This window comes from Lactuca saligna, chromosome 1 (genome assembly GCF_052625555.1).
Source record: "Lactuca saligna cultivar CGN05327 chromosome 1, ASM5262555v1, whole genome shotgun sequence".
Classification (NCBI taxonomy): Eukaryota; Viridiplantae; Streptophyta; class Magnoliopsida; order Asterales; family Asteraceae; genus Lactuca; species Lactuca saligna.
In genome coordinates this window covers 7753974-7770139 of record NC_136417.1, presented here as the reverse complement: position 1 = coordinate 7770139, position 16166 = coordinate 7753974, and positions in this window count along the sequence as shown.

The window sequence follows — 16166 nt, the reverse complement described above, 5'->3', positions numbered from 1 at the left end:
TTTTTTTCCTTTGCAATCGTTTTTTAACTCTTCTGTGAACATAAACTTTTTTTGTTATGAATTACAATAACTTGTAATTCCGAATTCTTTAAAATCTTTTTTGTAATTTCGATTTCTTTGAAATCCTTTTTGTGATCGTATGGCAATTGAATTGAAAACGTTTTATCTTGTAATTCCGATTTCTAAGGTATTATGGAAGGCGTCGATCAAAAAGAATAGTGCAATTAAATCATGTATGGAAATTGCCACTGAATAAAGAAACGCATATGGAAATCGTTTTTTTGTTTTTTTTATTAAATCACTTATCAAAACTACGTAGTTTAAATAAATCGTTTTTTTTGGATTTTTCCATTTATTTTGCATTTTAAAATTATTTTTAGATTTTGTCTCACGGTCTCACAAAATTAGAATGGTCTCAAATGAACCTGAACCTATATATATATATATATATATATATATATATATATATATATATATATATATATATATATATATATATATATATATATATATAAATTGTTAACGATGTAAGGATTAGTTTAATCGATACTCAAATATATGTAATATCACCAAGTGAATTTCATTAAAGTTCGATCTAATCTATACCCACCAACGGAAGTTTCATATTTAATCGATACTCAAATATATGTAATATCACCAAGTGAATTTCATTAAAGTTCGATCTAATCTATACCCACCAACGGAAGTTTCATATTTAATCGATACTCAAATATATGTAATATCACCAAGTGAATTTCATTAAAGTTTGATCAAATCTATACCCACCAACGAACACAAACTATTGAAGTTCCTCTTTTTTTTTTTTTTTTTTTTTTTTTGTCACCGTTCACAATTCACCAACACCCACATATAGATAGATTTTGTACCAGCAAAACAAGTAAAAGCTTGACACCTTTCCACTTCATAATGAACCATGTGACCCATCATCGGATTAGACTTTGTCTTTTTCTTTCCTTGCATTTTCTTGAGACGTGATCGTCTCATATCATTTAAAGAAATTGAGTGGTTGTGATTTATAGAATTCAAAATAATTTGATGAAATAGAATTGTAAATTTGATTTCGTATCTTGTTTTGTTCCATTTTCTTGTCAAATTAAATTTTGTTGGAATTCACTATACAAAGGAATTTTGAAAATTTTTGATGTTTTTTATTAAATTTTTTTTTTCAAATTCAAATCCACTAAAACTGATGATTTCAATTAATACTCTTTAAATTATTATTATTATTATTATTATTATTATTATTATTATTATTAATAACAATTTTATTTAAAAGTAAACCTACTTCGATAAATGTTCCATATAGTCTATTGGATATTTATAGTGAAATTTAAAAACTAAAATTTCAATCTTCTTCCAATAAATTTCATTAATTTTTCTGCTAGCTCATTCAAAAATTTTAAGAGGTTCAAACAGAAGTTTAGCTAGGGGTGTTGATCAGGTAATTTTTTCGGGTTTCAGGTAATTCGGATCGGGTAATTCGGGTTTTTCATGTTTAAAAAGATACACGTTATCCGACCCAATTTACTTCGGGTTTGGGTAGTGGGTCGGGTTTGGGTAATTCGGGTATTACCCAAAATATATATAAATTTTTTTAACTGCACCTGAAATAAATTTAATAAAATAAATACGTCGTGCTTTATTAGTATTGTTTATATAAACAAACGAGACATAAACGAAGTTACTCAAACTTTGAACGTTGAGATTTTTTAGTCAATAATATTTGAGATACCAAACAATTTTTTAACAGCTTAATCTAATCTAATAAGATGTTAAAAAACAAATATTTAAAGATCTCAGTTTAAAAGTTTAAAATGTTTAAGATATTTGTAGGCATAAGTTTTGTCATGTTCTGAAGTTTCGTCAAGATAAAGAGTTTGTTAGTTACAATGAAAACCATAATTTAGAAAACAGTTATGTTGTAAAGAACATGATAATATATACACAACTTTTTTTTTAATATTGTTAGTGTCATATTGTCATAATAAAAGAGATTTATCTTTTACAAGAATGATAGTTACTTTAAGCGTGATCAAATACCTGCTATAGAGTATAAGTTCTATGAAAAAAATTAAAATAATTTGGGTGATTCGGGTATATCCGAAACCCAACAAACGTACCCTATACCTGAACTGAAGAGAGATTGGGTTACCCGATTACCTGAAAAAATCTATCCGATACCCGAAAAAATTAAGCGGGTAATTCGAGTATCGGGTATTTTTGGCAGGGGTAAGTTTAACCATGTAAATGGTCATGTAACGTATTGTATTGACAAGAAAGTAAAAAGAATTCTTGTGTTTCGATTTATATTGATGTTGAATGCTTTGTGCAAAAAATAAAAATGCACCCCTTGAATACAGTTATATATATATATATATATATATATATATATATATATATATATATATATATATATATATATATATATATATATATATATAACCTATGGAAACAACGGTTATAAAACTAATTCAATTTTTATAGCAAAAATTCATAATTATTAATCAATTATATTAAATAAATTATCAATTAAGAGATATACTAAAATTTTAAAGTTAGTTATAACTTCAAATTTAACGTATAATTAAAAAAATAAATGCTTATATAAAAAGTTTAATCTATTATTTAAAACCTTAACCTCATTAATTGTGATAGTTATTTGCCTAATATATATCTCATTGACACATGACATAATATTAATGTGAAGTTGTATTAGAATGATATATGACAAAAAAAGATTAAAATTATTTTTTTACTAGTGTGTGTGTGTGTGTGTGTATATATATATATATGTGTGTGTGTGTGTACGCTTAGGTTATTATATTCTAACTAATTATTGTATGGAGGTAGGAATGATTGTGGGCCAATCATTTTACTTATTTTAAGAAAATGATTAATACATATTATTGAATTAAATATAATTGAAAAATACCATCTAATTTAATTACAATGGTATTTTAGTCTATTAATATAGATTTAATAAAGGAAAATTGCATATTTTAAGGGAAACTAGATTCTATTAATTTTAAAAATCCGAATTTACGAAATATAATTTTTTTAATTCGGATATTTTGACAGAATATGTTTATGAGTATATTCAAAAATAAAAATATTCTTGAACCATAAAATAATAAAAATATTCTTGAACATATTTTTTGATCATTACTTTAAAAAATTCTTATAGAATAACAAATTCTCGAACCATTAACTGAAAATAAAAACAAAAATTATATTAATTCTTATAGAATACATGTAACAATTGCTAAAAAAATTGCATTTATTGTTATGGAATAAAACTAAAAAACTTTCAAATCGGGAAACAAAACATCAAAATCTAACAAATAAACTAATTCATTCTAAAAGAATAATGTTGCTAAGAAACACTTTTAATTTTATTGTCCGTTCTTCAAACATTAACTTCTGTGAAAACAAATCCAATTGTATTTTAGAATCCAATAACGCATTAGCAAATGAAAAATAAAAAACTAAATTCCTTTGGAAAATTATATGGACTTGTTAATTGCACCATAACCAGTGAGAAAATATTCATATCCCGTTCCAATAGAATTAGAATTCGTGTTTCCATTCCGATAGAAATTGAATTCGTGATTCCATTCCGATAGAATTGGAATTGTATAAAATACACAAACCACTAATGGATTACTAGAAAGTAGTTTCATAAGTTGATGGACAGATATATGAATCATAAATAGAAAGGAGGAGTAAAATTTGTGACAACTTGGACGCCTCTTACAATGACCAACCATCCATTTGATCAAGTATTTTTTTAAAATCAAAGTAAAATTAATAAACATCATCGAGAGCCATGAAATTGAAAACCATAATATAATGAATATTAAAATTAAAAACTCATCAAAGCTCCACACAACATATATGTTCCAGGAAACAAGTTTTTGTCATCATTGTTTTATATTAAAAAGCGATCAAATTAATACAAATAAAAAGAAAACTTAGTATGAAAGTCAAATAGATATAACATGTGATTCAATAATATATCTCAGTTATAAAACTACGGTTGAAATTTGAACTTTAAATCTCAAAATAGACGAAATCCTCCAATATCCACAAGCAAAAAGCTCCATAACCAGTTTAGAATTGACATATAGATTACAAATGAAAGTAATAAAAAAATGTCGATAACAAAAAAGTTTAAATTGCAAGATACAGGGAATAAATCAACACTAAATCTCATAGATAGGATTAATTACGTATTTATTATTAAGAAGAAAAATATTACCTCAATATCCTGTGTTCGTATGTATCAAGCCGAGCTAAAATCGACAAACCTTGATGAACCTTAGATTGTTAGGATTTGGGTTACGATGTCAACCGTTAAAACTCGAATAAACTTCAATTTCTATCTGACGATGATGAACAAAAAAAAACACTAAAATAAAAATTTTAATAAAAATCTGTAGTCATGGACAAATTACAAGAAAGATTCCAGGTTACAGTGATTATATCACCTGATGGGATCGGTCGGAGGTGTAGACGTTGGAAGGGAGCGACGAGCGACAGAGTAGACATGATCGGGGATGGTGATGACGGTGGTGGAAGCCTCTGTAGGTGCCTTTTCTGTTGGTCTTCTAACCCCGGCGCATCAAGGAAAGCGCAATCGGTTTTTTAGAACTCAAGATTGATTTTGTAGTCAATTCCAATTTTGCAGATCGACCAAGATTTGGTTTTTAGATAAAGAGGGGAACGGCTCTAGATATAACTAGGAGAAATTAGGTTAAAAATTCAATATCATGATTATAGGGATTATTTTTGGAACTTATTAATCAAATTACTAAATTACCCTTATTTATTTATTTAATTATTTAATTTTGCTTGCCCCACAATCATTCATACATCCACATAATAATTAATTAGAATACCTGAACCTATATATATATATATATATATATATATATATATATATATATATATATATATATATATATATATATATATATATATATATATATAGGTGGGTTCAATTGAGAAAATAAAAAGGTTGAGAATTGAGTAATCATTCTCAGCTACTCATTTAATCTAAGCATAACAAGACAAAGTGACAAACTTGTAAATATGATAATAACCTTCAATCTCAAATAGGTAACTGTATAGAAATTTCGATCGTTCATCATCCAAATTTCTCCTCCAACCTTCAACAATCATCCAGATTTCTTCAGTTAAACCATCATCAACATCATCCGGTGTTAATAAATTATCGATCTTCGTCAATAACATGTTTATCAACATGATTTAACAGTTAACAACAAAAATTCGTTTTTGGTTCTTTTAATTCAACCTTCAATTCTGCTTGAATACGATCAGATCTTCAACATCTACGATTAATTATATTCCTAGTGTTATTAGATCAACATCATTAATAATCAACAAAAAATCCACTTCATATCATTCATTCAACATCGATTGTCAAATAAAACTTCAAAATTGAGGTTAGAAAAAGATCAAATCTTTTTTTTTTTTTTGAAAAATTTCATATAATTCTCTATCTATCTACTATTTTGTAAGATTTAAATAGTCAAAGTATCATGTTTTTCCAACTGTTTGATGAAATGCATAAACTAAATTACCACGTTATATTCATATATGAATATGTTTTCTCACTTGAATCAGTATATGATTATTAAAACAAAAAAACGAATATGCAAGTTTGTATGTTATTCATATGTGAATAACATATAAAAATTATATATATTTGTGAAAACACATTGTAATATTCATAGGTGAATATATTGTGTAATATTCATAAGTGAATATATCATATAATATTCACAAGTGAATATACTATGTAATATTCACATGTGATATACCATGTAATACTATGTAATATTCAGATATGAAAATATTATCTAATATTCATAAGTGAATATATCATCTAATATTCACAAGTGAATATACTATGTAATATTCACAAGTGAATGAATCGTCTAATATTTAAATATGAATATACTATGTTTAGTATATGCTATATTCATATATGAATGATACTTAAATCGTAAAAAAAATTAATCATAGTTTTTATTCATAAGTGAATAACGAATGTACTGTAGTAAAAACCTGATTCATTTTTATTCACTTATGAATAATGATAGCTGAAAATATAAAAAAATAATTTTTTTTATTTTATCTTAAAACTATATCAATATGGATGTCTATTTGTAGAGAATAAAAAATCATGAATTTTGGTATATTTAAAATCATTTTTCGATAAAAATAGTTTCTTAAAAGTTAAAAAAAATGAAAAAACTATGTTTTTGTATATATTGAGGTAATGCTTAGCATAGTTTAAGGGAACATGTTTTTGTTGGAAAACACATGTCTATTCCTTTCCCATTTCCGCTGGTACGACGGAAGCTTTTGCGGCAAAAATAAATGATTGGTTAAGAATGATTCCCCCATTCTCAACTTTTTTTCTCAATTAAACCCTCCTCTATACATTATTGGATTAGTGTCTAAGCCCGTAACCATATTTGGTAAATACTTGACTCGGTTATGCATGGTCGTTTTGGGTTGCCTTCACCAAAGCAACTTGAATGGTGAAATAAATAGAGAAAGAGGTTATTATGATTTATTAATACGTTATAAGAATAATATATTAAAGGAGAAATCATATTTGTTTAACTAATATTGGTCAATAATTAATTAGGAATTAATTTTGTGATCAAGTGTAATTAATTAAACTAGAGGGGCTGAATTGTAATTATGTGATAGTTGCAAAATAAGGCAATGGTTATCCTTGGAGAAGGGTGGACGAATTCAAGGGATTGGATATCCTTGAAATCGTCCATATGGTCCAAGAGATAAGTGTTTTTAAGGCTTATCTTATGGTTGTTTGGTGGGCAAGTAATTGGACAAGGATAAGGACTGAAACCCTAGTCCTAACCCTATATAAAGACCCCTAGGCCTTAAGAAATCGCCCCACTTTTTTCTAAGAGATCCCTAGGCTGATTTCTACCTCTCCCCTTCTCTCTATATAGCCTCTCAAATTGCTTGTGGTGTTTGTGAGCCATTAGAGGCACTACACTTGTGGTGCTTGCTTTCAAGACTTAGGGTTTGAAGATTTAAGTTTGTTTGCATTATAACAACAAGAGGTATGTGATCTAACCTTATATATGAATTTCGAAAATAGCAATCTACTTTAGGGTTTTATTCGTGTGTTCATAAAGTTGTATACCTAATAGTGAAAACATAGATCCAAATCTAGGATTGCATGCACACATAGGATTGTTTGTATAAACTCATTAGTGGTATCAGAGCCTTTCGTTAACTTGTTTTCAATTAGTATTATTCAATTGTATGAACTTGAGAAATTAGGGTTTATTGCCTATAAACCCTAGGAGGTTATAGATTTCGAGATTAGGGTTTCCTAACCCTAATTTGCGAAAATCTTGAAGGGTTTTTGAATCCTTTCCTTTTAATTCAAGATTTCGAGATCTAGGGTTTGCAAACCCTTAGATTTCAAGATTTGCCTCCTTCCCCAAGATAAGATCCTACATTTGAGGGATTTGGATAATCTCATATCTTGTAATTATCTATTAATTGTTAAATATGGTAATTAAAGATTTTGAATTATCCCCTCCCATTATTTTCGAAATTTAGAGGGATAAAAGGGATTAGGATAAGTTAATTGTTTAATTGGTAATTATCCTTTAAGATTTAATAATCCCTTATGATTTAATAATTTGAATTAATAGTTTAATTTGAGATAATTATTAAATTAAGAGTTTTAATATTTAAAATTTTAATTTGAATGGTATTAAATTTCAAAAATTTTAAATTGAAGATTAAAACCCTAGTATTTTGAAATGTTTAAAATACACCCTATACTATTATATTATTACACGCTTAATAAATATATATATATATATATATATATAATTAAAATGCTAATCTTACCGTTAGTAGGCCTCATTCACGAAGTCGTTCTATAAGGTGGGTAAAAGGTTGTTGCCTATAAAATGACGCTTAATGGGTGTACACTTACACTCACCGCTTGCTTGACTGGTGGAGGGTCGTTAGCCGAACGGGTAGGAAAAGGCAATCCTCTCCTCATTAATAAGTATAATGAATATTAATAAAGTAACTAAACATTTTTTAAAAATTCCCAATCCTACTTACTTTAGGCAAAAGTGAAATTGATGTAATCCCATGAAATTACACTTTGCACCCTTGCTAAAAAGTTAGTGGAGCGTGTGTGGTTTACTGGCACATTAAATATGTGACTGTAACAACGAAGGCACCATGTAAATTTGCATGGTTATTCACACCCACTTTGTGATCCTCGACATCCCAGTCACAAACGAGTGGGGCATATCGAGATTTAAACATGCCATTGAAAAGTTCAATGAATCTCCAAGAAAATCTAGGAATTCTCAATACATTTAAAACTTAAGCTTATGTTTTTCATGGTGAAGAATTAGTGAATCGTCATTCACTTACCTCCAAATTATTTGCGTGTTGGATTACGGCATCCCTTTTCTAATATGTAAATAATGATGTTGGATCCTAGCCCTAATTTTTCATTTTGGGTGTTTAATTAGGGATTCAATTCTAATCAAACTTTGTCCTTTCTATTTGTAGATGTCTAACACAAACAATGTTGTTGCTGGCTCATTCACGCTAATGAGTCTTTGTCAAAAAGTGACTTTCGATGGATCGAACTTTAGCGAATGGATAAGATACATTCGCACTATCGCGCGTTGCGAGGACAAAGAGTATGTTCTCGATGAGAAGCTCGAGAAGATCAATCCTGAAACTGCTATTCCCGAAGAGATGGCTGTCTTTGAGACCCATGAGCGTGATGCAATGAAAGTCCATTGCATCATGATAGCCATAATGAACTCCGAATTCCAAAAGTCCTATGAGAACATGTATCCATACAAGATGCATATAGACTTGATGGAGAGATATCACCATAGCACGAGGCAAGCTATGAAATCATTACGAATATGATCACTGCTAAAATGGGAGGTGGAGCATCTCTAACCGTGCACTTGCAAAAGATGCAAAGGTATGTTGATCGTCTTCGCAAGTTGAATGTCAAATTTGGGGAAGATTTGGCTATCGACATTGTTCTTCACTCCTTTCCCTCATGCTACAACCAATGTAGGATAACCTACCACATGAACAAGGAAGAGGTCACCCTAAGCAAACTCCAAGGGCTCCTAAGGACTGCTGAGAGCAACCTAAAGGACAAGTCTGTTGCACCAACTCCTAATCCACCCGCAACTACTGTTTTGGCAATTGGGCAAAGAAGGGGAAAGAAGAGGAAGGCTCCGTCAAAGAGCCACCACATAGGAAAGTCCCAAGATGGTTCCTCTTCTAGTGGGACCAAGGTTGATCCTGCTAAGCCCAACTCTAACCCAAAGGAGGCAGACTGCCATCATTGCCACAAAATAGGGCATTGGAAGAGAAGCTGACCGGAATATCTACAAGCCATCAAGGATGGAAAGATCAAGCCATCTTATGCAGGTATATACACTATTAAATCTAATGATTCATCTCATGCTATTTCTTGGGTTCTTGATACAGGATGTGGTTACCACATTTTTCTGATTTGCAGGGACTAAGAAGAAATAAGGATGTGGATCATGGAAGGATAAATTTGATCATGGGAAACAGAAGATCGTCACCCGTCACCAAGATTGGAGTGTATTCTTTAGTGCTTAGTAATGGATTAGGTTTAGATTTAAATAATTGTTGCTACTCACCAGATATGGTAAGAAACATCATTTCTTTTCATGGTTTGTTTAGACAAGGATTTAGATATTCATTTAATAATGAGAATGGTTCTATTTATGCTTTATCTAAATGGTGTTTTATACTTTGAAGCAATGCCTTGTAATGGAATTTATGAAACTGTTATGGTTGTAGATAACCTAGGAAATGATGTGTTGTGTATGGATTCTTCCAATAGTATGGATAAAGCATCTTTATGGCATTGTCGTCTTGGACATGTTAACAAGAAGTGCATAGTCCAACTCCAAAAGGATGGAGTGTTGGAGTCATTCGACCTTAGGGAAGATGACACGTGCGAATCTTGTTTACTTGGAAAGATGACCAAGTCACCCTTAACTGGTACTTGTGAGAGGGGTGAGGGTTTATTGGATCTCATACATACCGATGTATATGGACCCTTTAGATCCACCACAAAGGATGGAAACCGCTTCTATGTGACTTTCACCGATCATTATAGTAGATATGGGTATATTTACTTAATCAAGCACAAGTCAGAAACGTTTGAAAAGTTTAAAGAATTCAAGCAAGAAGTGGAGAATCAATTGGGCAGGAAAATCAAGATGCCTCGATCCGATCGAGGAGGAGAGTACCTAAGTCTTGAATTCCACGACTATCTCAAGGAATGCGGAATAGTTTCGCAATTGACGCCACCTAGGACACCACAATTGAATGGTGTGGCAGAAAGGCGTAATCAAACCCTGTTATACATGGCTCGTTCTATGATGAGTCATGCTTCACTACCTATCTCATTCTGGGGGTATGCCTTAGAGACTGTCGCCCATATCCTTAACCGAGTCCCTACAAAGAAGGTTGCCAAAACACCTCACGATATGTAGACAAGGAAAGCTCCCTCGTTAGCACACATCAAGGTTTGGGTTTGTGAAGTTTTCGTAAGACGAGATACTCACGACAAGCTCGAACCTCGTAGTGAGCGATTTATTTTCATCGGTTACCCGCAGAGATCCTTTAGATATCTCTTCTATAGACCGAGTGGCAATGTTGTCTTCGTTAAGAGAAGAGGGGATTTTCGAGAGTGAGAACTCATAAGCCAATGAGATAGTGGGAGGCAAATCGATCTTGAAGAGATTCAAGAATCGAGCGATAAAGGAACCTCTAACGTTGGCGCTCAACCCGAGGAGGAAACTCCGATTGAACCAATTGACCAATCCTTACCTTTTAGACGTTCCGAAAGAGTTAGAGTTTAACCCCGATTGTATGGTTTTCATATTACACCGAAGGGGAAACGTATATTAGTTACAGTACACTAGTAAATCTAGATGAACCTAACAACTATAAGGAAGCCATGGCAGGCCCGGAGTCTGCTAAATGGAAAGATGCGATGGATAGTGAGATTCAGTCCATGTATGACAACCAAGTTTGGAATTTGGTTGACAATGTACCCGGACGTAGGACAGTTGGGTGCAAATGGATCTTCAAGAAGAAGACCGACATGGATGGGAATGTGCATACGTATAAAGCGCGATTGGTGGCGAAGGGCTTTACTCAAACTCCCGGAGTTGACTATGATGAGGCCTTCTCACCAGTTGCCAAGATAAAATCTATTAGGGTAATGCTAGCCATTGTTGCATTTCATGATTGTGAGATTTGGCAGATGGATGTCAAGACCGCTTTCCTTAATGCGAAGTTGGCTGAGGATGTTTACATGGCTCAGCCAGAGGTTTTTTTTCGATACGAAGCATCCCAATATAGTGTGCAAGCTTGAGAAGTCCATTTATGGACTTAAGCAATCATCTCGCAGATGGAATCTTTGCTTTGATGAGAAATTCAAAGAGTTTGGATTTGTACTAAGAGAAGATGAATCATGTGTATATGTCAAGGCCAGTGGGAGTATAGTTAGCATCCTAATTTTGTATGTTGATGACATACTACTCATAGGAAATGACATCCCGACTTTGCAGGAGGTTAAGTCCTGGCTCGTGAAGTGCTTTGCTATGAAGGAACTCGGAGAGGCTTCCTATATTTTGGGAATAAGGATAGTGAGAGAACGAAGCAAGAGACTAATAGGACTTAGTCAGAACACTTACTTGGATAAAGTACTAAAACGTTTTGGTATGGAGAACTCACAGAAGGGAGAACTACCGATACAGAGTAATGCCAAGTTGAGTAAGACTCAAAGTCCGAGTACCGAAGCCGAGATAGCAGAGATGAGCCGAGTACCCTACGCTTCCGCAGTTGGCTCGATCATGTATGCTATGACTTGTACTCGACCTGATGTGGCCTTTTCCTTGAGCATGGTCAGTAGATATCAAGGGAACCCGGGCAAAGCTCATTGGATTGTGGTTAAGAATATCCTTAAGTACCTTCGGAGGACCAAGGAATGGTTTTTAGTCCTCGGAGGGAGTGATGACATAAAGGTGCGAGGGTATAGTGACGCAAGTTTCCAGACCGACAGAGACAACTACCGTTCGCAATCGGGCTGGATCTTTACCTAAATGGAGGAGCAGTGACTTGGAAAAGTTCCAAGCAGGAAACTGTAGCTGATTCAACGTGTGAATCAGAGTACATTGCAGCGACCGAAGCGTCCAAGGAGGCGATATGGTTGAAGAACTTCATTGGTGACCTTGGAGTTGTGCCTGCCATAAAAGAGCCTATGGAAATTTCCTGTGATAATGAAGGAACGGTTGCCTTAACCAAGGAACCGAGGGATCACGAGATGACTCTCCCACAAAGGTTCACGAGAGAGAAGGAGCCGGTAGGGTTAGAGCCCGAAGCATTGTTGTTGGAAGACATCTGAAAGGAAGAAGGACAAGTAAGTTTAGATTAGATATATAGAATCCTTAATAAGACACCTAAATGTAATATTAAGGCTAGGATCCAACATAATATGTTATAACTTAGAAGAGGGATGTCGTAATCTAAGCTATAACATATTTGAAGGTAGGTGAATGACGATTCACCAACATGAAAACGAAATAAGATATTAGGTTTAATTGGTTCAAGAAATTCCTAGATTCTTTTGAGATTCATTGAACTTTTCAATGGCATGTTGTTGGATTAGTGTCTAAGTCCATAACTATTTTGGTATGTACTTGACCCGATGGTGCATGGTCCTTTTGGGTTGCCTTCACCAAAGCAACTTGATTGGAGAAATGAATAAAGAGAGAGAGGATAATATGATTTATTAATATGTTATAAGAATAATATATTAAAGGAGAAATCATATTTGTTTAATTAATATTGGTCAATAATTAATTGAGAATTAGTTTTGTGATCAAATGTAATTAATTAAACTAGAGGGGCTGATTTGTAATTATGTGACAGTTACAAAATAAGGTAAGGATTATCTTATATATATGGTGAACGAATTTGAGGTGTAAATCCCTTAGAATTCGAGTATGATAAGGATTCAAGGATTATCTTATTGGTTGCTTAATGGATAATCAACTAGATAAGGATAATGACTGAAACCCTATCTCTACACCTATATAAACACCCCTAGGGTCATGAATTCGTGTATCCCTTCCCAAGAGGTCCTAGATACGAATTCTAACCTCTCACCTCTCTCCTTATACCTTCTCCACTTGCTTATGGTGTTTGTGAGCCATTAGAGGAGTGACACTTGTGACTCTAAGCCTTCCAAAGTCAATACAAGGAGATTTGGGATTGTTATTGCTACATAACAATCAAGGTAACACTATAAACTTATTCTCATGTTAATATGATTATATGTATGCTAGAATTAGGGTTTATAGTCTTGGATTCAAAGCATGTACAATAGAGAAACCTAGATCCAAGCATTAGGGTTTGTATGAGCACATAGGATGTCTTATGATCAAAACCCATCACATGTTTCAATCTCGATTGTGCCCTTCAAGTTTTGTGATTGGGATGCAGAGGATCACAAAACAAGGTGTGAATAACCATGCAAACTCACTTGGTACCCCTAATATTATCACCTAATCGATGTGCCGGTTACCCACACACGCTCCACCAATCTATGATAAACATTAAGTCGCCCTTTGTTATCCTTATTAGTCCAAATTAGAGTGCCGGTAACCCACACACACTCCACCAACGACTTGGTAAGGTACAAAGTGCGAATTTCATGGTTTAGCACCATGTTCACATTTTCCTAAAGTAACTAAGATTGGGAATTTTATGAAAATATAGTTACTTTATAATAATCATTATACTTTTAATGAGAATTAAAGTCATTGTCCTACCCGTTCGGCTAATGACCCTCCACCGATAAAGGAAGCGATGGGATGAGAATAGACACACATTAAGCTGCCATTTTATAGGCAGCAACCTTATACCCCCCCTTATGGATCGGCTTTGTGAATGAGGTCTACTAACGGTAAAACAACTGAATCTTATATATATATATATATATATATATATATATATATATATATATATATATATATATATATATATATATATAACTAACCATTAATGTTATAATAGTATAAGGGTTGAATTTTAACCTTTAAAACTGTAAGGGTTGGAATTAAAGTTTATTAAAGTGTGTGCAACTTTACAAATTCCAAAACTTGAGGACAAGTTTTGAAACTATTCAAAAACTCTTCATTTCATAACTTATGAGTTAATGGTCCATAAAAATGAAGACTCTTCATTTTTATGTAACTTATGTGTTTTAAATGTGTGTTTAAAGAAAGTGACCTTTGGAAATCCATAACTTGAGGACAAATTATGGACTCCATTAAAACACATAAATGATCAAGAATTAATCATAAACAATTTAGCAAATAATTCCTTTATCTTCTAAACTCCTAAGAACATGAACATGAATATCAAAATTTCAAGAATCATATGAACACATACAAAGCATGAAACTTTGATTTAAGCCATTGTAAATGGATTAGCACAAAAATTACACCATCTAAAACAAGTTTTAAAACACCAAAATAGTTTAGAGTAATGTTTCTAGTCCATTTCCAACAGCAAAATCGAAAAAACTACACTATGCATGACCAACTCGTCGAGTGAATGAACTGACTCACCGAGTTGGTTGAAGATTCGTATGGACTCGTCGAGTCCCCCCAATGGACTCGGCGAGTCCCCTGTGCAGATTGCATAAAATTGATTTTTCACCTAATTTGCAACAAGTATCAAGCAAGCAAGCCTAGGCTCTGATATCACTGTTGGGTTTTGAGCAAACTAACACTCCTAAGGTGTTCATGCAACCCTAGAAACCTTGGATCTATGTTTGACTATAATACATGCAAAATAATTTTTTCCAAGGTTCATAACCTATCTAGCATGGCATGGGGTACTTTTAAACATAAAGAACAAGAAGAATTACATACCTTTGACTGTGAGTTGATTCCTTTGGAGTTTGAGAGCCAAGCACCAATAATGTGAATGCCTCAAATGGAAATCACAAAACACCACAAACTTGGAAAACCTTATGAGAGAGTATATATTTGCTTCTAGGAATCGGCCACTCTTATGCACACACACCTAGTCCGATTCCAAGCATCATGAGCCTTTTTATATAGTGTAGATGATTAGGGTAAACCCTAATAACCCATGTCTTTTCCTCTTCCAAGGATCCATGGGTTAAAAGCTCCATGGACCATCCACGGACTCCCACTTAAGCTTAGCCCACTTCCATAATGAGTGTTAGCCCACACTATATAAATATAATAACCCATGTTTAATTAGTCACCTTTTTATTACTAAATTAATTAATAATTAATTTAAGATCAATACTAATTAAATAATATGATTTCATATTAATATATTATAACTTATAATATATTAATAAATCATAAACATACTATTTTCATAAATATTATCCATATAAATAGTTCGGGTGAAGTGCAACCCGAATGGACCATGTCGGGTCGGGTCAAGTATATACCAAATAAGTTATGGACTTAGACACCTTATCCAACACAAATCTCATCCAGAAGGTAGATCTGGGCTCCTAAGGTCGATATAACACGTAAAGTCATGAACTTTACGCCCATGCATGGGACTTTTAAGCTTAAAGGACCAAAAATGGGGTTTATTACATGCATGGGGTTCTCATGGCCATAAGGATGGCACCTTTATGCCATGAGGACCCTCCAAGGTTCCATATCTGAATCTTCTACCCTACATTACACCTTAGAATCCGAAATGGAATGGAAATGCCCCAAAAGATGTCAAGGTGCAATCCCCAATTTGGATCTAACACATAGGAGGTTAAGATAGGGACTATTTACCTCAAATACATTGGAAATGCAACCAAATTCGGAAATCCACTAACTTGCTCCTTGATTGACCAAACTTCCCGTCCTTCTTCTAGCTTCAAATCAAGATGCAAAGGCAAAATATAGCTCAAAGATGCTCACAACTGATTAGGTTTTCGAGGATAGAACTTAGGGGTGATGGAGGCTGGGATG